At 43.9% G+C, this 23468-nt stretch overlaps 2 non-coding genes across 2 annotated transcripts; both read right to left on the bottom strand.

Moving 5' to 3' along the window:
* Positions 1–12311: 12311 nt before the first annotated feature.
* On the bottom strand, positions 12312–12418 carry LOC145122983 (small nucleolar RNA R71). Its single transcript, XR_013714865.1, has one exon. It is a non-coding gene; the product is annotated as a small nucleolar RNA R71 (small nucleolar RNA).
* An 8392-nt stretch (positions 12419–20810) lies between these two features.
* On the bottom strand, positions 20811–20917 carry LOC145123077 (small nucleolar RNA R71). Its single transcript, XR_013714956.1, has one exon. It is a non-coding gene; the product is annotated as a small nucleolar RNA R71 (small nucleolar RNA).
* Positions 20918–23468: the final 2551 nt, after the last annotated feature.

Raw genomic sequence — 23468 nt, 5'->3', positions numbered from 1 at the left:
AAGGCCCAATAGGAAGGCCGAACTCAAGGCCAAACCCTAATTAGGGTTTCCAACCCAATCATGTTCCAATTAATCCATTTGGTAAGTTTTTATATTAATTAATTACCACCCACTACCACCTTGGGTAATGGTGGTCAATGGCGGCTCACGGCGGCGGCCCCACCACATCACGGTGGTGGTTATGATTCTAAACCAAAACCTGATCAAACATCCAAAATAGCAATCTAATCATACAAATACACACCGCCACCTAACACGACGGCTGGTGGTGGCAGAAGGCGGCAGCCGCCACCTCACGGTGGTGGTGGTGGGTTTTCTTCGGGTTTTCCGTCGAAATAATATACATACAACACATCATCAAAAGAAATATACACTTAATATAACACACATACACACACACCCACACAACCACCCTTGTGGTGGCAGGCGGTGGTCGGAGGTGCTAGCCACCACCTCACGGTGGTGGTGGTGGCTTTCTTGAGATGTTCGGCCAAGAAACATCACACAACACTTCACTGTAATAAACACACACACACACACATGTTTCAGCTTGCAAAATGGACCCAGCCACCCACCTGGCAGCGTACGTCGGTGGCGATGGTGTTGATGACGGCAGCCACCATGGCCGGCTGCCATGGTGGTTCTTCACGACTCCTACTCGATAGAACATCCCCACATATACGCATCCACATCGCGAGCCACGAACGATGCCATCATTCCTCGGTGATAACATAGAACGTAATCCGCTCGACAACCACAAGACGGCAGGCGGCTGCCGGAGAGCACCAGCATCACGGAACGGCCGCATGGCGGCGATAACTACAGCAAAATGCGAGGGGAATGCGAAGATGATGGAGCGGTAATTGCGTCGTCGATGGTTGCAGTCCGACCAGTCTCTCTCATTCACAGCGATGGCTCAAGCTTTGCAATACACGTCTTTGTCGGCAGTGAGACGGGTACAACCGATGTTCCGGTGCTCCTTCGGCGTTTTCCGGCTTCAGCAAACAGGGAGGCAGCGGCTGGGATGGGAGGAATAAGGTGGTGGCGGATGCTTCCAACGATTAGGGTTAGGGTTTGCTCAATGAAACAGTTTCCAACGGGAATGGAAGGTACGAGTTTAAGTCTTGTGACTCCATTCAAACAATTAACGAATTTGGAAACTCTAGTTCCTCCCCTTCACAATCTTCTCAATTCAAATCCAAAATTTACCATTTATGTAACGCCCCGTTCCTGGTACGCAATTCTCTATTTATTCAAGTGTTTAGGATTGAGCTACTCGACGAGTTGGTAGCCTTAACTCGTCGAGTAGATGCCTTATAAGACGCGGGATTTCAAAAGCCTGCTCGGCGAGTCCAAGCATGGACTCGACGAGTAGGACTGCTAGGAAGAAACCCTATTCGCAGGGTTTTTCACCCTATTTAAACATCTTAAACCCCTTTTTAGGGTTTCCCTTATCAGCCTCCTTGTCTCCAGAAAACCCTAGTTCGTTTTTGAGCCCCTCTCTTGAGTTTTGAGTGTGTTTTGTGCCTTTGAAGGTGGGTGCAAGAGCTTGAGCTAGAAAAGCTTGGGAAAAGAGAACTAGATCCAGGAACACACTCATCTTTGGCAGCTTTCTGAGGTAAAAAGTTCTTATCTTGATGAGATATAGCTTAGATCTTTTGCATGTGGATTCTTGGGTCTTTTGACCCTTTTGATTAGGCAAAGCTACTCTCTTGGATTGTTGCAAGACTTTACCCCCCTTTTTTGTAGTTTGGGGCTTTTAGGGCCATAAAAAGGGTCTAGAATCCGTTTTCATGCAAGACATTACCATGTTCATGAAAGTAGATTGCTATAATTTGAGTTTGGGTTCATTTGAGGTGTGCAAAGCCATCAAGTTTCCAACTTTATAGAAATGGACCTTGGAAACAATCTAGATCTGTATTTTGGAGCTGTAGAAGTGTGAAACCAGCTAACTAGGTTAGATCTGCATGGGACTCGACGAGTTCATAAGGAACTCGGCGAGTCCGATGAAGAAATCCCGATGATGTTCGTAGAGCTCGGCGAGTAGGAGGATCTTGTCCCATCCCTGATTATGCCAAGACTCGGCGAGTCTGAAGAAGACTCAACGAGTCAGTTCGACAAACTGCGATGACAAGTAGCTTAAGGACTCGTCGAGTCAAGAGGTGACTCGGCGAGTCGAGTCGCGATTTCTAGCGTTCTGAATTCTAGGACTCGGCGAGTCACATGGCTGACTCGGCGAGTTTGGTCAACCTAAAAGGTTGACTTTGACCATGATGTTGACTTTAGCCAGGGGTAAAATGGTCATTTTACCATAGGAGCAATTATCAGTTTTTGACTAAGTATCTTTATGGAAATTATAGCCGGAGAGTCGCCGGAGCAGAAGACAGAGATTCCTCACCCAGAGATACAGCAGTCAGTCATACGAGGTGAGTTTCCTTCCTGTAGGAACGGGTCTATGGCCACAATCCCGGCCCGTTTAGATGATAGTACTTCCAGACTTCGGTCCGATGTCGGGGTGGTCCCGAGAAGTAGTTATGTATGCTTGATGTCTTCCTGATTCATGCATGTTATGATATGTGTTATATGTTCCGGACTCCAGTCTGATGCCGGGCAAGCCCGATGCGGTATATGTGATTATGTTATATGTTACGTTTATGTTATGTTCAGCTTATGTTATGTTATGTGGAAGGTAGTATGGGCCCGTACTACTAAAAGCAGAGGATCCGACCTCGAATCAAGAAAGGCTGAGATAAGATCAGGGAACTTGTAGTGTATGTGATCCCTCCAGTTATATTAGTATTCTGATGTTTGTTATGATGTGTTTTCAGAATGGTGGTTTTACGCCCTAGACCAGTAGTTGGTAGTTCAGGTGCAGGAGAGGGATCGGGCTCAGGCGCTGGAGTCGGGCAGTTAGATGAGCAGAACAGGGAGTTCATCTCCTCGGAGGTCAAACGCAGCATACTAGACTAGACCCCTGTGATTTTTGGATCAGTCAAGGAGGGTATCTTACAGCTTCTGGATGAGAAGCTAGGCGTATTCCGCACCAGTAGATGTCCCGAGGGGGACAAGGTCAGATTAGCATCTTGCCTTCTGAAGGACAGGGCACGATATTGGTGGGAGGAGATCGGACGAGCTATTGGTGATGACTCAGTTTTTGATGCGATGACCTGGAGTGATTTCACGATCAGGTTCAGGGCCGAGTTTGCACCTGTCATTGAGGTGCAGCAGCTTGCTAGAGAGTTTCAGGACCTCCAGCAGACGACAGAGACAGTGGCGGAGATTACCGCCAAGTTTAGGGAGAGGGCCCTTCTGGTTCCGCAGTATGTGGCGGACGAGGAGATGAAAAAGGCCCGATATCATGAGATTTTGCGGAGTGATATCCGCCAGTTTGTGAGCCGCTCCAGCTGCAAGACGCTGGAGGACATGATTGTGAGGGCTCGTGAGAGGGAGATTGATCTAGAGATGGAGAGGAAGAGGAAGCCAGATGTGGCGTCTGGCGCAGCGGGTTCGGGAAAAAGAAGCCCAAGGTGTCTGATCACAGGTCTAGGGGACAGCAGAGCCACAGTCGGTGTGGCAAGTGTGGCAGGTTGCACGATGGGGTGTGCAAGGCGGGGAGTTCCGGCTGCTTCAAGTGCGGTCGGACTGGGCATATGAGTAGAGATTGTACAGCTACTACCACTACCACGACCGCAGCATCTGATCTGATTTGCTTCCATTGCAATTAGAGGGGACACAAGAAGTCCCAGTGTCCGAGTTTAGCATCAACAGGACAGGTGGTGGTACCCGCTCCTACCACACTGAGGATTACAGACGGCCGACAGGGTCGTGCTGAGGCGCCAGTGGCGAAGAGTAGAGCTTTCCAGTTGACAGCAGAGGAGGCACGAGCGACTCCTGATGTGGTTGCTGGTATGTATTATCTCCATCTTCTCTTTATTACTTTTGATTATTACTCATGTTTATGTGCTGTTTATAGGATCGTTCCTAGTGGACGACATTTCAGCTATGGTATTGTTTGATTCGGGGTCTAGCCGATCGTTTGTGTCGCTTGCACTTAGCAAGCGATTTAGCAGAGCTCCAGGGGAGCTAGATTGCCCACTTGATGTTGAGATAGCAGATGATAGGACCGTCAGGGTCGCAAGAGTTCATAGAGGATGTACACTTCGGTTATTTGATGAGCAGTTTTTTCAGTGGAATTGGTTCCTATTCCCCTGCGAGGGAATAAGGTTATCGTGGGTATGGATTGGTTGAGCCCCAATGGGGTGGTTATAGATTGTGAGCAACAGTCGGTTAGAGTTTGCACTCCCAGTAGGGGAGAGTTAGTGATTCAGGGTGAGAGACCGCAGCACAGACTGATTCTTTGTTCAGCAGCAAGAGCGAGACGTTACTTTCAGCAGGGTTGCGTAGGATATGTTGCTTACGTCATGGATACCCGGGATAAGGGTAAGATGACAGTCGATGATGTGCCAGTGGTACGAGAGTACCCGGATGTATTCCCAGAGGAGTTGCATGGGATACCTCCGGAGAGACAAGTTGAGTTCCGAGTTGACCTGGTCCCTAGTGCAGCTCCGATAGCCAAGGCACCATTGGCTCTTCCTGAGATGCAGGAGTTGTCTACGCAGCTGCAAGAGCTGTTAGACAAGGGTTTTATCAGGCCAAGCAGTTCACCATGGGGATCCCCGATCCGGTTTGTGAAGAAGAAGCACGGATCGCACCGTATGTGCATAGATTACCGGGAGCTGAATAAGGTAACGATGAAGAACCGTTACCCACTCCCGAGGATAGATGACTTGTTTGACCAGCTTCAGGGAGCATCTTGGTTTTCCAAGATTGATCTACGGTCCGGCTACCACCAGATGCGGTTAAGGGATGATGATGTGCAGAAGACCGCTTTTAGGACCCGCTATGGTCACTATGAGTTTGTGATGATGCTGTTTGGACTCACCAATGCTCCAGCCGCGTTCATGGATCTCATGAAACACGTGTGCAGACCGATGCTGGATCGGTCTGTAATAGTATTCATTGACGACATCTTGGTTTATTCCAACACTCATTAGCAGCACGAGGATCGCCTGAGAGAGGTGCTAGAGACCTTGAGGAGGGAGAGACTTTTCGCTATGGACTTCATTACTAAGCTTCCCAGGACCGCACGTGGGGTTGATTCGATATGGGTCATCGTGGATCGGTTGACCAAGAGCGCCCATTTTATACCGATCCAGGAGAGGATCTCGGCCGAGATGTTGGCCGATATTTACGTGCGAGAGGTAGTGGCACGTCATGGAGTGCATGTCTCGGTGGTTTCAAACCGAGATGTTCGGTTTACTTCCAGGTTTTGGAAGCGGTTTCACGACGAGATGGGTACTCGTCTCCATTTCAGCACCGCTTTCCACCCTAAGACGGATGGGTAGAGCGAGAGGACAATTCAGACTCTCGAGGACATGCTCCGGGCATGTGTGCTAGATTTCGATGGCAGTTGGGATACGTATCTTCCGTTAGCGGAATTTTCGTATAACAATAGCTATCACTCCAGTATAGACCGACCTCCCTTCGAGATGCTCTATCGGAGGAAGCGTAGGACCCCAATCTGTTGAGGTGAGGTCGGTTAGAGAGTCATTGGGAGTACGGACGTAGTACTCAAGACCACGGAGCAGATTCAGCAAGTCCGGAGCAGGCTCCAGACTGCTCAGAGTCGGCATAAAAGTTACGCTGATAAGCGGCGTTTGGATTTGGAGTTTCAGGTGGGCGATATGGTCCTCCTGAAAGTGTCACCCTGGAAGGGTGTAATCAGATTTCGGAAGCGGGGCAAGCTGGGCCCCTGGTTCATTGGTCCTTTTAGGGTTTTGGCCCGGGTGGGTCGGGTTGCCTATCGGTTAGATCTTCCAGCAGAGCTCAGCCAGATCCACAACACGTTCCATGTTTCTCAGTTGCGGAAGTGCTTAGTGGATGACTCAGCAGTGGTACCCCATGAGGACATTCAGGTTGATAATAGCCTGAACTACATTGAGAGACTCATGGCGATTTTGGATCGCAAGACGAAGGAGCTGAGAAACAAGAGGGTAGAGTTAGTGAAGGTGCAGTGGCAGCACCGCAAGGGTTCGGAGTGGACGTGGGAGCCTGAGAAGGAAATGAGGGAGCACTACCCAAAGTTGTTTTTAAGCGCAGTAGACTTCGAGGACGAAGTCTAAGACAAGCGCGGGAGAATTGTAACACCCCGTTCCTGGTACGCAATTCTCTATTTATTCAAGTGTTTAGGATTGAGCCACTCGACGAGTTGGTAGCCCTAACTCGTCGAGTAGATGCCTTATAAGATACGGGATTTAAAAAGCCTGCTCGGCGAGTCCAAGCATGGACTCGACGAGTAGGACTTCCAGGAAGAAACCCTATTCTCGGGGTTTTGCACCCTATTTAAACATATTAAACCCCTTTTTAGGGTTTCCCTTATCAGCCTCCTTGTCTCCAGAAAACCCTAGTTCGTTTGTGAGCCCCTCTCTTGAGTTTTGAGTGTGTTTTGTGCCTTTGAAGGTGGGTGCAAGAGCTTGAGCTAGAAAAGCTTGGGAAAAGAGAACTAGATCCAGGAACACACTCATCTTTGGCAGCTTTCTGAGGTAAAAAGTTCTTATCTTGATGAGATATAGCTTAGATCTTTTGCATGTGGATTCTTGGGTCTTTTGACCCTTTTGATTAGGCAAAGCTACTCTCTTGGATTGTTGCAAGACTTTATCCCCCCCCCCTTTTCTGTAGTTTGGGGCCTCTAGGGCCATAAAAAGGGTCTTGAACCCGTTTTCATGCAAGACATGGCCATGTTCATGAAAATAGATTGCTATAATTTGAGTTTAGGTTCATTTGAGGTGTGCAAAGCCATCAAGTCTCCAACTTTATAGAAATGCACCTTGTAAACAATCTAGATCTGTATTTTGGAGCTGTAGAAGTGTGAAACCAGCTAACTAGGTTAGATCTGCATGGGATTCGACGACTTCATAAGGAACTCGGCGAGTCCGATGAAGAAACCCCTATGATGTTCGTAGAACACGGCGAGTAGGAGGATCTTGTCCCATCCCTGATTATGCCAAGACTCGGCGAGTCTGAAGAAGACTCGACGAGTCAGTTCGACAAACCGCGATGGAAAGTAGCTTAAGGACTCGTCGCGTCAAGAGGTGACTCGGTGAGTCGAGTCGCGATTTCTAGGGTTCTGAATTCTAGGACTCGGCGAGTCACATGGCTGACTCGGCGAGTTTGGTCAACCTGAAAGATTGACTTTGACCAGGATGTTGACTTTAGCCAGGGGTAAAATGGTCATTTTACCCTAGAAGCAATTATCAGTTGTTGACTAAGTATCTTTATGGAAATTATAGCCGGAGAGTCGCCGGAGCAGCAGACAGAGATTCCTCACCCAGAGTTACAGCAGTCAGTCATACGAGGTGAGTTTCCTTCTAGTAGGAACGGGTCTACGGCCACAATGCCGGCCTGTTTAGATGATAGTACTTTTGGACTTCAGTCCGATGCCGGGGTGGTCCCGAGAAGTAGTTATGTATGCTTGATTTCTTCGTGATTCATGCATGTTATGATATGTGTTATATGTTACGGACTCTGGCTCGATGTCGGGCAAGCCCGATCCAGTATATGTGATTATGTTATATGTTATGTTTATGTTATGTTCAGCTTATACCAGACTTCGGTCCGATGTCGGGCGGGGCCCGATGCAGTGGGTGGGGCCCGATGCAATGGGTAAGGCCCAGTATGTGTTATATGTGTTATTGTATGGTATGTGGTAGTTTGGGGGAGCTTACTAAGCTTCGTGCTTACATTTTTGGTTTCAGCTACTTCCAGTAGCAAAGGGAAGGGCTCGGGTTGATCGCATGGCACACACCACAATCGCAGCCTAGGAGTTTACTTTGATGTTTTTTCATGAGATTTTGATTTGAGATAGATACTATGATGTTTTACGATACATGATTTATGATTTTACTTATGACTTCGGATGGTTTATGATTTTAATAATAATTTGAAATCGAAATTTTTGGGTCATATTTTTTGGATGTTTCAAGTTGGTATTAGAGCCTTGGTTTGAGGGATTCGGGCGTACTTTCGAGTGTATCTAAACTCAAACTAAGGAAGTGGTATAAAGTTTTCAAAAGAAAAACCATGTTTATAAAAGGATTTTGAGAAAATAAAATAATTTTAGAAAAGTATAAAGAAAGGAACTTTGAAAAGAGAAAAGGGTGTGGTGCATGCAATCAGCCGAGCTCAAGTAAGTACTCCCAAATTACCCATACAAGTTTATGTTATGATATGATTATCAGCTTTATTAGAACAACATGCTAGATTAGGACTAAGGATCTAGGAAGGATGCCTTATGTGCCTGTTATATGTGTTCATCTTTATGAGAACTCCATGCTAGTACAGATTAGTTAGTATGACAGCCAGAGTAGTAGATGCCTGATTATGTATACTCGATGCTCGAATGCTGCTTGCTTTGTGCTTGTAGGAGTCTTAGTTATCTTTTACTAACTAGTAAACAAATATGTTACGTTCCATATTGCGAGGATTAAATAATTTCAGAAGGTTAGGTCTAGCTCTATTGCGCAGCTCTTGTTTAAGTCCAACCGTTGTAGGGTAGGATCTCTCATTCGAAGAATTATCTAGTCTTAGTGATATGTAATAGTATTCACGAGCTGGTTAAGGGGAGGTAGCAGGGATTTCTTGTATAGCTGATAGCGGATAGTGGGTTGGTGATTACCCTAGGGCAAGCCTAGGAAGAGTTTAGTATGAGATCAGCAGTAATAGTAGTAGAAGGGACTTGGTGGAGTCGAGGCAGTTCTTGAGGAAAGTACGTATAGATGTGGAAGGTAGTATGGGCCCGTACTACTGAAAGCAGAGGATCCGTACTCGAATCAAGAAAGGCTGAGATAAGACCAATGAAATTGTAGTGTATGTGATCCCTTCAGTTATATTAGTATTCTGATGTTTGTTATGATGTGTTTTCAGAATGGTGGTTTTACGCCCTAGACCAGTAGTTGGTAGTTCAGGTGCAGGAGAGGGATCGGGCTCAGGCGCTGGAGTCGGGCAGTTAGATGAGTAGAACAGGGAGTTCATCTCCTCGGAGGTCACACGCAGCATACTAGACCAGACCCCTGTGATTTTTGGATCAGTCAAGGAGGTATCTTAGAGCTTCTGGATGAGAAGCTAGGCGTGTTCCGTACTGAGATAGCGGCCATGATGGGATCGCGCACTTTGACTTTCAGGAAGTTCAAAGCTTCTGGAGCTCCCGACTACCATGGGGCTCGGGACCCCATTGCGAGTACCAGATGGTTGGCGGATGTCGCCAACGCGTTCCGCACCAGCAGATGTCCCAAAGGGGACAAGCTCAGATTAGCATCCTGCCTTCTGAAGGACAGGGCACGATATTGGTGGGAGGAGATCGGACGAGCTATTGGTGATGACTCAGTTTTTGATGCGATGACCTGGAGTGATTTCACGACCAGGTTCAGGGCCGAGTTTGCACCTTTCATTGAGGTGCAGCAGCTTGCTATAGAGTTTCAGGACCTCCAGCAGATGACAGAGACAGTGACGGAGATTACCGCCAAGTTTAGGGAGAGGGCCCTTCTCGTTCCGCAGTATGTGGCAGACGAGGAGATGAAGAAGGCCAGATATCATGAGATGTTGCGGAGTGATATCCGCCAGTTTGTGAGCTGCTCCAGCTGCAAGACGCTGTAGGACATGATTGCGAGGGCTCATGAGAGGGAGATTGATCTAGAGATGGAGAGTAAGAGGAAGCCAGAGGTGGCGTCTGGCGCAGCGGGTTCGGGCAAGAAGCCCAAGGTATCTGATCACAGGTATAGGGGACAGCAGAGCCACAGTCGGTGTGGCAAGTGTGGCAGGTTGCACGATGGGGTGTGCAAGGCGGGGAGTTCCGACTGCTTCAAGTGCAGTCGGACTGGGCATATGAGTAGAGATTGTACAGCTACTACCACTACCACGACCGCATCATCTGATCTGATTTGCTTCCTGATATTGCCATATTTATACATATTTCTAGGCAATATTTATTTACATTTTTATTAATATTTTGGTTATTTGCATAGAATAATGGTACTTATAAGGATAAATTGTTATTTGCAGCCAAAATAGAAGCATTCTCGAAGATAGGGACTGAAACCGACAATATTTGGAACATTGGAGACTTGGAGTACAAAAGTTGAAGAAATTCACAGATTTATCTGAGGTGACGACGTGAACTAGCAGGCCGCGACGTGGCATGAGTACTCCAGAAGATAAGTATGCGCGAAGCAAGAATCCTTACACGATACGGATAACTCTCAAATCACGTCGTGGAGCTTCCTGCCACGACGTGAATCGCGGCTTTCGGGGAAAGTATAAATTCCCTTGCCCATTACGACTTGGAGAACTTTTGGCTGATTGGAAGGTTACCTGAAGACGATTTTGAGCAGAATAAGAGTTCTGGAAAAGGCTTTCAACACCAAAAGGAGTAAAGGTTCACAATTAATTAATTAGTTTGATAGTTATGAACATGTTTGATAATTTGATTTGTTTTTGCTTACTTGTTATCATGAGTAGCTGAATCTAGCAGCTCTTGTCTAGCTAGATGAAGCTTCTGAATTAGGTTTTGGCTCAATGACTATTGAATTTGATTAGTTGGTAAATTGCTTGTGTTTGATTATCATTACCTAGCATGTTATTTTAGTTTCTTAGTTGCTTAAACTCATGTTCTGTGTAGCTTAGTGATTATTAAATTACATGAACTTGAAACCTGGTGATTTAGTGAACATTGAATTGCTAGAGCTAGGATCGACCAAAATCTTAGATAAGTGATAAAAGTAACTAATTTAGCTGTGCTAGAGGACATAATTTATGACTATAAATGTGTTTGCTTAGATAAATCTTACATAGCTCACTTATAATCAATAACTAATTCTGTGTTTTGCTTATGTGTGACCATACAAGGTAGTTCATGAATTGGTAAAAAGATTAGTAAATTTGAACTTGAATTGCTAATTACATAATAATTGGTGACCAACTTTGATAATCCATAATTATTAGCTAAACATAAATAAAGAAGTGGATTTAAACTAGACAGGAGTGTTTTTAATTAATTGATTGAATTCTATGAATTAAATTCGTCTGATCTTGCAAAATCAGATAAAACCCCTTTTAAACTGTTAATAACTAGGTTAATTTAGTAGTAAGTAGATTAATTAGTTAACACCGTTCCCTGTGATTGACACCCAACTTACCCAACTACACTACAATCCGATTAGGTACACTGCCTAGGTGCATTTTAGTTAGTTAAGTTAGTTAGGTTATAAATATAAAATTAGTGGGTACTTTTGTGCACATCAAGTTTTTGGCGCCGTTGCCGGGAACGGCTTAGTAATTGCTAATTTATTTGCTTTAAATTATCGATCCTTTTTTTTGGGGGTAAAACCTGCAAAGAGTTATTTTTTTAGTTTAGTTTAGTTTCAGTTTTTTTTCCTGTATTACAGAACTCACGACGTGAGCCTTACAGACTCACGACGTGAATCCTGTGATTCTAGTTTTCTTTATTTTTAGTTTGCTTTTTTATTTTAGTTCAGTTTTACGTTTTTATTTTGTTTATTTTTCAGGAGTACATGACCAGAGGGTCCAATACACCTTTGGTGCCACCACTTGAAGATCCAGAGTCAGCCCTTCACAAAAAGAAAGATAAGAACGTAAGGGAAGATCAAACACCAAAGAAGACACCCTTACAAGAACTCAAGTCAATATTCTCAAAGAAGTCGGGGAAGAAAACGAGAGAGTCAAGTTCATCTTCAAAGGACAAGAGCAAAGTTGAGAGCATCGATCAAATACCAATCCCAAACGAATCCGAATACGAATCCAAAGCCGAGTTTGGACTGTATACGAGTGAACCCGAGAACGAGCCAACAAACGAGATGGCAAACATTAAAGAAATGTCCATGGGAGCTTATAAGAATCGAATTCGAGAAGATGTTGGTCCAGGTTTAGTGCAACCAGCAATACCTGCCACTGCCACATTCGAGCTGAAGGGACATATCCTCACTGCGCTAAAGGATATCCCATTTTATGGGAAGGATCATGAGGATGCACTTAAGAATCTAGATGAATTCAACGACATTGCTGACTATTTCAATGTCCCGAATGTTAACCGAGACACCATCTTACTAAGGATGCTACCAGTCACTTTCAAAGGAGCTGCAAAAGACTGGCTGAAAGCACTTCCTCCTGGTATAATCACTACCTGGGCTCAAATGCGTGAGCAATTTCTAGATCAGTTTTGCTCACCTTCCAAGATAGCTAAACTCAAGAAGGCAATAGCCAACTTTGAGCAATAACCGTGGGAGTCGTTATACGAAGCTTGGGAGCGCTACAAGGGGTTGTTAAGGAATTGTCCTCAACATGACCTAAACATCCAACAAGAGATGTCTATTTTTTTTATGGAGTCAATGTTATGAGAAGACAACTCCTTGATTCTCAAGGGCCATTGACAAAGAAGAATCCAAGGGAGGTCAAGGGTTTAATTGAAGAATTCGCAAGACATTCTCGAGAGTACCACAACCCAACGCAAGAGGGAGTAAAAGGCAGTGGGTGTGCACAATCTGAAGAGATAGCTGCTATGATGGCGATGCTGAATACTATGGACCGGAGATTGACCCAAATGGACCAATAATTTCATGCAATAAGGGTTGGATGTGAAAGGTGTAGTGGGCCACACTTAACTAAGGATTGCCATTTGGATGAACATGGGAACAAGAAGGCTCAAGTATGCTACTCAAGTGGGGACAAGTATGATGAAGATTGGAGGAAACCAAAGAAAGAGTGGCTGCCATACGATGAGTACAAGAGGCAAAAAGAAGAAAAATATAAGCAGACAGGGCGAGGCTTCTACCAAAAAGAGCAACCACCAGCCGACAAGAAAGTAGACTTGGAAAACATGTTGACCCGATTTATAGAAGCAGCAGAGAAAAGACATTATGATACTGATGCAGTGCTAAAGGAACACATGAATATGATGAAAGAACAACACAAAATGATGATTGGCCAGTAAGCTTCATTAAAGAATCATCAAGCGTCAATCAATAATCTAGAAGTCCAAGTTGGTCAACTCACTACTTTGGTGACTAATAAATTATCTTCACAACTTCTCGAAAAGAAAGCTCAACCCCATGTTATGGCTATTGATACTGAAGAAGAGGCAATCTCTGAATTTTTGGAGGCATTAGAAGTGGGACCAACACAGCCCGATCCAAAGCCGAAGAAGCCAAAACTCGAAAATGAAGACATTGCTGAAACACCAGGTTCACGTCGTGAGCCTGCTATGCTCACGTCGTGGACCCAGTCTGAACAGAAAATTCCAGATTCCGTTCCATCTTACCGACCACCTTTTCCGTTTCCATCCCGAGCTAATCTCAATCCACTGGAAAGAGAACATCTGCAGTTTATCAAGCAAGTAAGGGGTATTCCTATTAATACTCCTTTTATAGATTCACTATCCAAAATTCCAAAATATGCAAAGTTCCTACAAGAGCTTGTAAACACTCGTCAGCAACTAAAGAAAAATTCTAAGGTCAATCTTAGTGAACAAAGCTCAAGAGCTGTATTGGGAGAGTTACCTAAGAAGATGGGAGATCCCGGACGCCTCACTCTTCCATGTGAGTTTGGTAACAATTTGAATACTTATGCTTTAGCCGATTCCGGGGCTAGCATAAATTTGATGCCTTTTTCGTTCTACCAAAAGCTAAATATTCAAAAAATGAAGGCAACAAAGATGACAATCCACATGGCCAACCGTTCAGTGACGCAACCAAGGGGAATTGTAGAAGACATCCTTGTTAAAATTAGGAAGTTTGTTTTCGCAGTTGACTTTGTGATTATGGATATGAAGGAGGATGCAAATGTCCCGATCATTCTTGGTTGCCCTTTGCTAAATACTGCTGGCACTCTAGTGGATGTTCGTGAATCCAAGCTTACATTGAGGGTGGGTGATGCTAAGGAAGACTTTGGAATACAAGATGGATTTCAAGGATATGATGTGAACGGTGAGGTGTTCAATATTGATAAAGATAATGAACTTGAAGAATTAGAAAAGCTCATGGAGGAAGAAATAAAGATAATTAATTAAGTTAAACACACCAAACCGAGAGCATCCGTCCCGTTTTTCGTTGAAGTCATTGCGTTCACAAAACCGACAACTTTAATAAGTGAGGAAAGCGATGATTTGTCAAGTGATGAAGACGAGGCTACTTCCAAGGAAACGGTTCCAGTGGTGAAGGAAGAGAAGGTTCCTATTGAGATAAAAAAGAATGGGGAAAAATTGAAAGCAAAAGGGACCAAAAGGAAGCTTGACTTAGACGACGCAAGGGCTAAAAAGGAAAATTCGAAAAAGGCATACATTCGGCGAGTCCAAGCATACAAGAGGCGATGGAAGGAGTAGAAAATCCAGCTGGTGATGGACTCATCTAAAGATTCAACGTAGCGAGGCACAGAGTCCGGCTCGCGACTCCTCAAAAAAAGAAGCGCTTCTCGGGAGGCAACCCGAGTTTGGTTTGGATTTTCTTTTCTTTTAGTTTTTGCATTTTTAGGGAAATATCAATTCGTCATCTAAAAAAAACTTTTAATTGGTAAAAGTTAGTTGTGGGGTACTTAGGAATTAGGTGGACAACAATTAGAATAAACAAATATTATTAACTAAATTAATTTTTGTGTCCAGACTACATTCACGTCGTGAGCCTTTTCACCACGTCGTGGTCGTCGATGAATTACGGGGACTTACTTAGAGTAGCCCAAATCTTATATGCCCACTAAGTATACATGAGATGGACCAGATTTTTTTAGCCCAATACGAAAACCACATCGTGGTATAGTCTATCACGACGTGGCCTTTAAAATTCAGGGGGGACCATTTACATAAACACTTTGACCCACCTTCACATTTGTTTACTCACTTGCGCACGAACGGAAGCAGTCCCCACAACCGATTTTCTACACTTTTCTTCCAAATTGCCTGTATTTTCTTGTCTTTTAACTTCATCCGGTAAGTATTTCATCTCCTAATTGTTGCTATTGTTCATATCATATGCATTTTGGTGTTTAGGGTTTATATAGATTTGAAAATTCCCTAAATTGGTTGAATTGGTTCGTATTTTCAGTTTTCATGGCCTTAGATTAGTGAGATAAACAAACCCCAAGTATGATTTTGGCTAAATTTAGGGTGTATGACGGTCGATCCAGTATCACGTCCCGACTTAGCACCACGACGTGGAGCACTAGCCCACGTCGTGGATTCTGGGCGAACAGCATGCTCCTTCGTTTTTTTTTACTTTGGGTGTTTTGTTTGTTTTGGTTTCTTTGTGATTTCAGGTATGGCTCCTAGACGTGTTGTTCAACAGGATGAAAACAACATGATCGATGTGGCGAGCATTCACCCAATTTATCGATTTCCACGTAACATTTCTCAGGGTTTGTTGACCACATATGAAAACCGTTTGGGATGGCTTTATAACAGGGAATTTGCAATAGCACCCATTGTGGATTGGGGATGGCTGTGTGGTGTGGGCATGGTTGCGGAATTGGAGAGGTTTTGGACAAAGGTTTACGAGGGGGTTGATTTCTCTTTTACATGTCACGGTTGGAGGAACTTGTTTACCATTCAAGAACCCGTTTATTGGGAGTTATCGGTGGAATTTTTCTCTACCGTAGACTTTGAAGAACGGTCTATGGACTTTGATTATAACTGGGCACTTGTTTTCCGGTTAGGTGGGGTATATCGATAATGTAGTCTTCGGGAATTTGCTTGGCTCATGGGGCTATATACGGAAGTGGAGACTCAATCTCCTTTCTTTGTACCCTTTTTACTTGGGTGTGTTCGGGATTTTGCTCCCGGCCTTATGGACGTCCAGTTTTGGCGGACTATCTCCAATCACAAGTACAATACTCATGATTCTAGTGAGTCACAGATTCGGAACCCCGTGTATCGTTTTCTTCATCGCCTTGTCACCTTTTCGATCAACCACAAACACCATGGTGATAAGGTGTCCATTCAGAATTTGTTCTTTTTGTGGAGTATTGTTACTCCCAGGGTTTGTTGCGACCTTCCCTACATGCTTGCTCGATTTTTGGGGAAGAAAGCGGTTAATTCTAGGCCTGGGAGTCTGATTACGGGTGGACATTTGGTTACCCGACTTGCCCGGTCATACAATATTTTGACTCCTAATTTTGTCCGGAATCTTACCCGATTCCCGGACAATGATGTGACAATACAAGTATTGGGTGTTATGCGAGTGGTGGTAAATGCCAGGGGAGGAAATGTTATACCCCCGGAGGATGATGAGCAACAAGGAGAGCAACCCGAGCAACAACCTCCGGCGAGACGACGAAGGAATGTGAGAGCCCGGGGAGATATGGAGCGAGATCGTCACGCAGCACAATATGCGGGTGGAGTACCCACCGACCTGTTTCAAAGTCGGGTTGGTTCTTATTTAGCTAATCTTCGCGCTGGGATGACTTATAACACCCAACTTCTTGAAACCATGTTTTCTCACATGAGTGTGGTGCGACCACCCTTCGTGCCTCCGCAAGGCCCTTACATACCGACTTGGGAGCAGCTTTGGATACCGAGGGGAGATGGAGAAGGATCGAGTGGAGCTCAAGTACATGGCGATGATGATTGATTTCCTTATTTCTAGTTTTTATTTGGTTCTGTTTTGTGTGGTTTTTGAATTGTTTTTAAACTTATGATTTGTAAGACTGGTACACTATCATGTTACTTTTAGTTTTCTTTTGGTGGCTTTATTCCAGATTTGATGTGGAATCTTCAGAGAGGAAGTCGGGAGTATGAGCGTTTATATTTAGCCAAGGGAAGTTTAGAGTTTAGAGCGCGAGTCGAGATCCACAATTGAAAATAAGTGTGGGGTGCGTCAAAGAGAGAGGATATAGTCAGAAAGGGTCTTTAGAATACTGAATGAGAAGTGTCTTAACTAGTTAAGAAATTGGTCAAAATTCCAAGTTGAATGAAGAAGTGGGAAATCATAGTTCTGGATTGCCCAATTTTCACGACGTGGCGACATATTTCACGTCGTGATTCGGTGATCAGTACATTATTAAAACGCGTTCTTGTGTGACAACACGACGTGACCTTCTTCATCACGACGTGATTTCTCATTTTTTTTTCTCAAATCTGCAGTCCATTGGCGCATTTTCCTTTAGGGCTTACCATGTTTCTTCTAGGGATCATTATGAAGACTATTCTAGGTCATTTCCTCTACCATACAATGTGACGTATGCTTTCCCACATTATTCTACACGTCTTGGAGACTTGCACCATTCTTATTGAAGATTTAAGTGTTGACTAATCACTTGTTGGCTCATCTACATATTTCGCGAGTTCGAGGTCCAAGTTCCTATTTAGAAGGAGTCCATATTTGAGATGCACATTTCATCCACACGATTGGAGTTCGATCACGCCACTAACCCATGGGAGTCTGTTCCTTTTTCCTCCCTTTTCATTGCTTTTAATTTAGTTTATGCATACAATGAGGGCATTATATGTAATAAGTGTGGGGTAGGAGGTCGGAAAACGTAAGTTAGTAAATTTGCTAGAAATCTTAGGGTATTTAAAAATTTTCATGGGTTTGCAATAATAATCTAATCAAATTTCTAGTAACAATAATAATTTGAACTTAAGTTGCTAGTGTTGCATTGGGATGATCTGATAAGAGCTCAAATGTTTAGTTGAGCCGATACACGTTATAGTGCATTTGTGGCCTCCTTTATTCTAGTGAAATCATGGGACAAAAACATAACCTCGCTTAGTTTGAGGGATGCAATATGTTTAGCAGCCTAAACCTGAAATGTATCCAGGAAAATTAATATCCTTAACCAATAAGGGTTGAAGTTAAGCGCCCCTACTTAAGCATGTAGGTTTTTGAGTGATATAAAAAAGTGAGTACATGTAAAAAAAGAGAGAGAAATTACCAAAAAGTGAAAAATTAAAGAATTTTTGGAGCATAAAAGTATCAAAGATGAAGATCAAAGATCGGAAATTCTGAAGTTTCAAAAGTTGAAGATATCAAAATCAAACATAAAAGTTGGCGAATTCAAAGAAATCAAATATCAAAATATCAAGAAGTGAAGAATTCAAGAGCTCCATAGTTTGGTATCTTCTAAAAGTTGTAATTCTCTAGTCTATGTATGCTTGGGTAGCTTTACAAAAATACCTTGAGGTTAGAAAGTTTTCTGCGGATGGATTTGGAGGGTTGCATAAAATGAGCGTTTTTCAAAAGAAGTGAGCGAGTGTTTATGAGGATTGTGAGCATTTAGAATTGATGGGGGTTACATAGAAAAAATTTTAGACACAAATGCATGTGTTGAGGTCTTGGCATAATGGCTGAGTCTGAGTTGGATCATTCTATGTGATGTTGGTGATGAAGGTTTAAGTTTAAAAATAATTAGATTTGCTTGAGGGCAAGCAAAGCATAAGTGTGGGGTATTTTGATATTGCCATATTTATACATATTTTTAGGCAATATTTATTTACATTTTTATTAAAATTTTGGTTATTTGCATAGAATAATGGTACTTAGAAGGATAAATTGTTATTTGCAGCCAAAATAGAAGCATTCTCGAAGATAGGGACTGAAACTGACAATATTTGGAACATTGGAGACTTGGAGTACAAAAGTTGAAGAAATTCACGGATTTATCTGAGGTCACGACGTTAACTACCAGGCCGCGACGTGGCATGAGTACTCCAGAAGATAAGTACGTGCGAAGCAAGAATCCTTACACGATATGGATAACTCTCAAATCACGTCGTGGAGCTTCCTGCCACGACGTGAATCGCGGCTTTCGGGAAAAGTATAAATTCCCTTGCCCATTACGACTTGGAGAACTTTTGGCTGATTGGAAGGTTACCTGAAGACGATTTTGAGCAGAAGAAGAGTTCTGGAAAAGGCTTTCAACACCAAAAGGAGTAAAGGTTCACAATTAATTAATTAGTTTGATAGTTATGAACATGTTTGATAATTTGATTTGTTTTTGCTTACTTGTTATCATGAGTAGCTGAATCTAGCAGCTCTTGTCTAGCTAGATGAAGCTTCTGAATTATGTTTTGGCTCAATGACTATTGAATTTGATTAGTTGGTAAATTGCTTGTGTTTGATTATCATTACCTAGCATGTTATTTTGGTTTCTTGGTTGCTTAAATTCATGTTCTGTATAGCTTAGTGATTATTAAATTACATGAACTTGAAACCTAGTGATTTAGTGAACATTGATATGCTATAGCTAGGATCGACCAAAATCTTAGATAAGTGATAAAAGTAACTAATTTAGCTGTGCTAGAGGACATAATTTATGACTATAATTGTGTTTGCTTAGATAAATCTTACATAGATCACTTATAATCAATAACTAATTCTGTGTTTTGCTTATGTGTGACCATACAAGGTAGTTCATGAATTGGTAAAAAGATTAGTAAATTTGGACTTGAATTGATAATTACAAAATAATTGGTGATCAACTTTGATAATCCATAATTATTAGCTAAACATAAATAAAGAAGTGGACTCAAACTAGGCAGGAGTGTGTTTAATTAATTGATTGAATTCTGTGAATTAAGTTCGTCTGATCCTGCAAAATCAGATAAAACCCCTTTTAAACTGTTAATAACTAGGTTAATTTAGTAGTAAGTAGATTAATTATTTAACACCGTTCCCTGTGATCGACACCCAACTTACCCAACTACACTACAATCCGATTAGGTACACTGCCTAGGTGCATTTTAGTTACTTAAGTTAGTTAGGTTATAAATATAAAATTAGTGGGTACTTTTGTGCACATCAAGTTTTTGGCGCCGTTGCCGGGGAACGACTTAGTAATTGCTAATTTATTTGCTTTAAATTAATCAATCCTTTTTTTGGGGTAAAACCTGCAAAGAGTTATTTTTTTTAGTTTAGTTTCGTTTCAGTTTTTTTCCTGTATTACAGAACTCACGACGTGAGCCTTACAGACTCACGACGTGAATCTTGTGATTCTAGTTTTCTTTATTTTTAGTTTGCTTTTCTATTTGAGTTCAGTTTTACGTTTTTATTTTGTTTATTTTTCAGGAGTACATGACCAGAGGGTCCAATACACCTTTGGTGCCACCACTTGAAGATCCAGAGTCAGCCCTTCACAAAAAGAAAGATAAGAACGTAAGGGAAGATCAAACACCAAAGAAGACACCCTTACAAGAACTCAAGCCAGTATTCTCAAAGAAGTCGGGGAAGAAAACGGGAGAGTCAAGTTCATCTTCAAAGGACAAGAGCAAAGTTGAGAGCATCGATCAAATACCAATCCCAAACGAATCCGAATACGAATCCGAAGCCGAGTTTGGACTGTATACGAGTGAACCCGAGAACGAGCCAAGAAACGAGATGGAAAACATTAAAGAAATGTCCATCGGAGCTTATAAGAAGCGAATTCGAGAAGATGTTGGTCCAGGTTTAGTGCAACCAGCAATACATGCCACTGCCACATTCGAGCTGAAGGGACATATCCTCACTGCGCTAAAGGATATCCCATTTTATGGGAAGGATCATGAGGATGCATTTAAGAATCTAGATGAAGTCAATGACATTGCTGACTATTTCAATGTCCCGAATGTTAACCGAGACACCATCTTACTAAGGATGCTACCAGTCACTTTCAAAGGAGCTGCAAAAGACTGGCTGAAAGCACTTCCTCCTGGTACAATCACTACTTGGGCTCAAATGCGTAAGCAATTTCTAGATCAGTTTTGCACACCTTCCAAGATAGCTAAACTTAAGAAGGCAATAGCAAACTTTGAGCAACAACGGGGGGAGTCGCTATACGAAGCTTGGGAGCGCTACAAGGGGTTGTTAAGGAATTATCCTCAACATGACCTAAACATCCAACAAGAGATGTCTATTTTTTATGATGGAGTCAATGCTATAAGAAGACAACTCCTTGATTCTCAAGGGCCATTGACAAAGAAGAATCCAAGGGAGGTCAAGGGGTTAATTGAAGAATTCGCAAGACATTCTCGAGAGTACCACAACCCAAGGAAAGAGGGAGTAAAAGGCAGTGGGGGTGCACAATCTGAAGAGATAGCTGCTATGATGGTGATGCTGAATACTATGGACCAGAGATTGACCCAAATGGACCAATCAATTCATGCAATAAGGGTTGGATGTGAAAGGTGTAGTGGGCCACACTTAACTAAGGATTGCCATTTGGATGAACATGGGAACAAGAAGGCTCAAGTATGATACTCAAGTGGGGACAAGTATGATGAAGACTGGAGGAAACCAAAGAAAGATTGGCTGCCATACGATGAGTACAAGAGGCAAAAAGAAGAAAAATATAAGCAGACAGGGCGAGGCTTCTACCAAAAAGAGGATATATGACTTGTTTAACCAGCTTCAGGGAGCATCTTGGTTTTCCAAGATTAATCTACGGTCCGGCTACCACCAGATACGGGTCAGGGATGATGATGTGCAGAAGACCGCTTTTTGGATCGGCTATGGTCACTATGAGTTTGTGATGATGCTGTTTGGGCTCACCAATGCTCCAGCCGCGTTCATGGATCTTATGAAACGCGTGTGCAGACCGATGCTGGATCGGTCTGTAATAGTATTCATCGACGACATCTTGGTTTATTCCAAGACTCATTAGCAGCACGAGGATCGCCTGAGAGAGGTGCTAGAGACCTTGAGGAGGGAGAGACTTTTCGCAAAGTTCTCCAAATGCGAGTTCTGGTTGCGCGAGGTGCAGTTTCTGGGACACCTCGTCAACCAGAAGGGTATATTAGTCGATCCGGCCAAGATAGAGGTTGTGATGCAGTGGGAAGTCCCGAAGTCTCCATTCGAGATTCGGAGCTTCCTGGGTTTGGCAGGGTATTACAGGAGATTTATCCAGGATTTCTCCAAGTTAGCAGTTCTGCTGACCCGACTGACCAAGAAGTCGGTGGTGTTTCGTTGGGGTCCTAAGCAGCAGACAGCCTTTGAGACGCTCAGGCAGCGACTGTGCGACGCGCTGATTCTTACGTTGCCATAGGGAGTAGATGACTTTGTAGTCTACTGTGACGCTTCTATCACATGTATGGGAGTAGTATTGATGCAGCGGGGGCATGTGATAGCTTATGCCTCGAGACAGTTGAAGCCTCACGAGGCTAGCTACCCGACGCATGATTTAGAGCTGGGGGCGGTGGTGTTCGCCCTCAAGATTTGGCGGCATTACCTCTACGAGGTCCGGTGTACCATCTACACGGACCACAAGAGTTTTAGGTACCTCATGGACCAGCCGAGTCTGAACATGAGGCCGCGTCAATGGTTAGATGTGGTAAAGGATTACGACTATGAGATCCTTTACCACCCGGGCAAGGCCAACGTAGTGGCCGACGCCCTGAGCCGCAAGGCGGTAGCGGCTCCGATTCGAGATATTTGTCTGATGATGACAGTGATTACTCCATTACTGGAGAAGATTATGGAGGCGCAGGTTGAGGGCCTGAAGGAGGAGCGCCAGAAGTGCGAGATGATAGTGGGTCGAGTAGCTTCGTTTGATTACAATAGCCGAGGATTGTTGACCCTGCATGGGAGGGTCTGGGTGCCGTACTGGGGCGGAGTACGACAGGTGTTGATGGATGAGGCCCACAAGTCTCGGTTCTCCATCCATCCAGAGGCGACGAAGATGTATAGAGATCTTTGAACCGATTACTGGTGGCCCTGCATGAAGCGGGACGTAGCTTCGTATGTGGAGAGATGCCTGACCTACAGGAAGGTCAAGGCAGAACACCAGAGGCCCCACGGAAAGATGCAGCCGTTAGACATTCCCGTGTGGAAATGGGAGGATATCACTATGGACTTCATTACTAAGCTTCCCAGGACCGTACGTGGGGTTGATTCGATATGGGTCATCGTGGATCGGTTGACCAAGAGAGCCCATTTTCTACCGATCCAGGAAAGCATCTCGGCCGAGAAGTTGGCCGAGATTTATGTGCGAGAGGTAGTGGCATGTCATGGAGTGCCTGTCTTGGTGGTGTCAGTCCGAGATGTTCGATTTACTTCCAGGTTTTGGAAGCGGTTTCACGACGAGATGGGTACTCGTCTCCATTTCAGCACCGCTTTCCACCCTCACGACGAGATGTTCGATAGACCTCCCTCCCTTCGAGATGCTCTACGGGAGGAAGTGTAGGACCCCAATCTATTGGGGTGAGGTCGGTTAGAGAGTCATGGGGAGTACGGAGGTAGTACTCAATACCACGGAGCGGATTCAGCAAGTTCGGAACAAGCTCCAGACTACTCAGAGTCGGTAGAAGAGTTACGCTGATAAGCGGCGTTCAGATTTGGAGTTTCAGGTGGGCGATATGGTCCTCCTGAAAGTGTCACCCTGGAAGGGTGTTATCAGATTTCGGAAGCGGGGAAAGCTGGGCCCCCGGTTCATTGGTCCATTTAGGG

Source organism: Lactuca virosa, chromosome 6 (assembly GCF_052849685.1).
Source record: "Lactuca virosa cultivar CGN04683 chromosome 6, Lactuca_virosa_CGN04683_v6, whole genome shotgun sequence".
Taxonomy (NCBI): Eukaryota; Viridiplantae; Streptophyta; class Magnoliopsida; order Asterales; family Asteraceae; genus Lactuca; species Lactuca virosa.
This window is presented reverse-complemented; position numbering and strand designations above follow the sequence as displayed.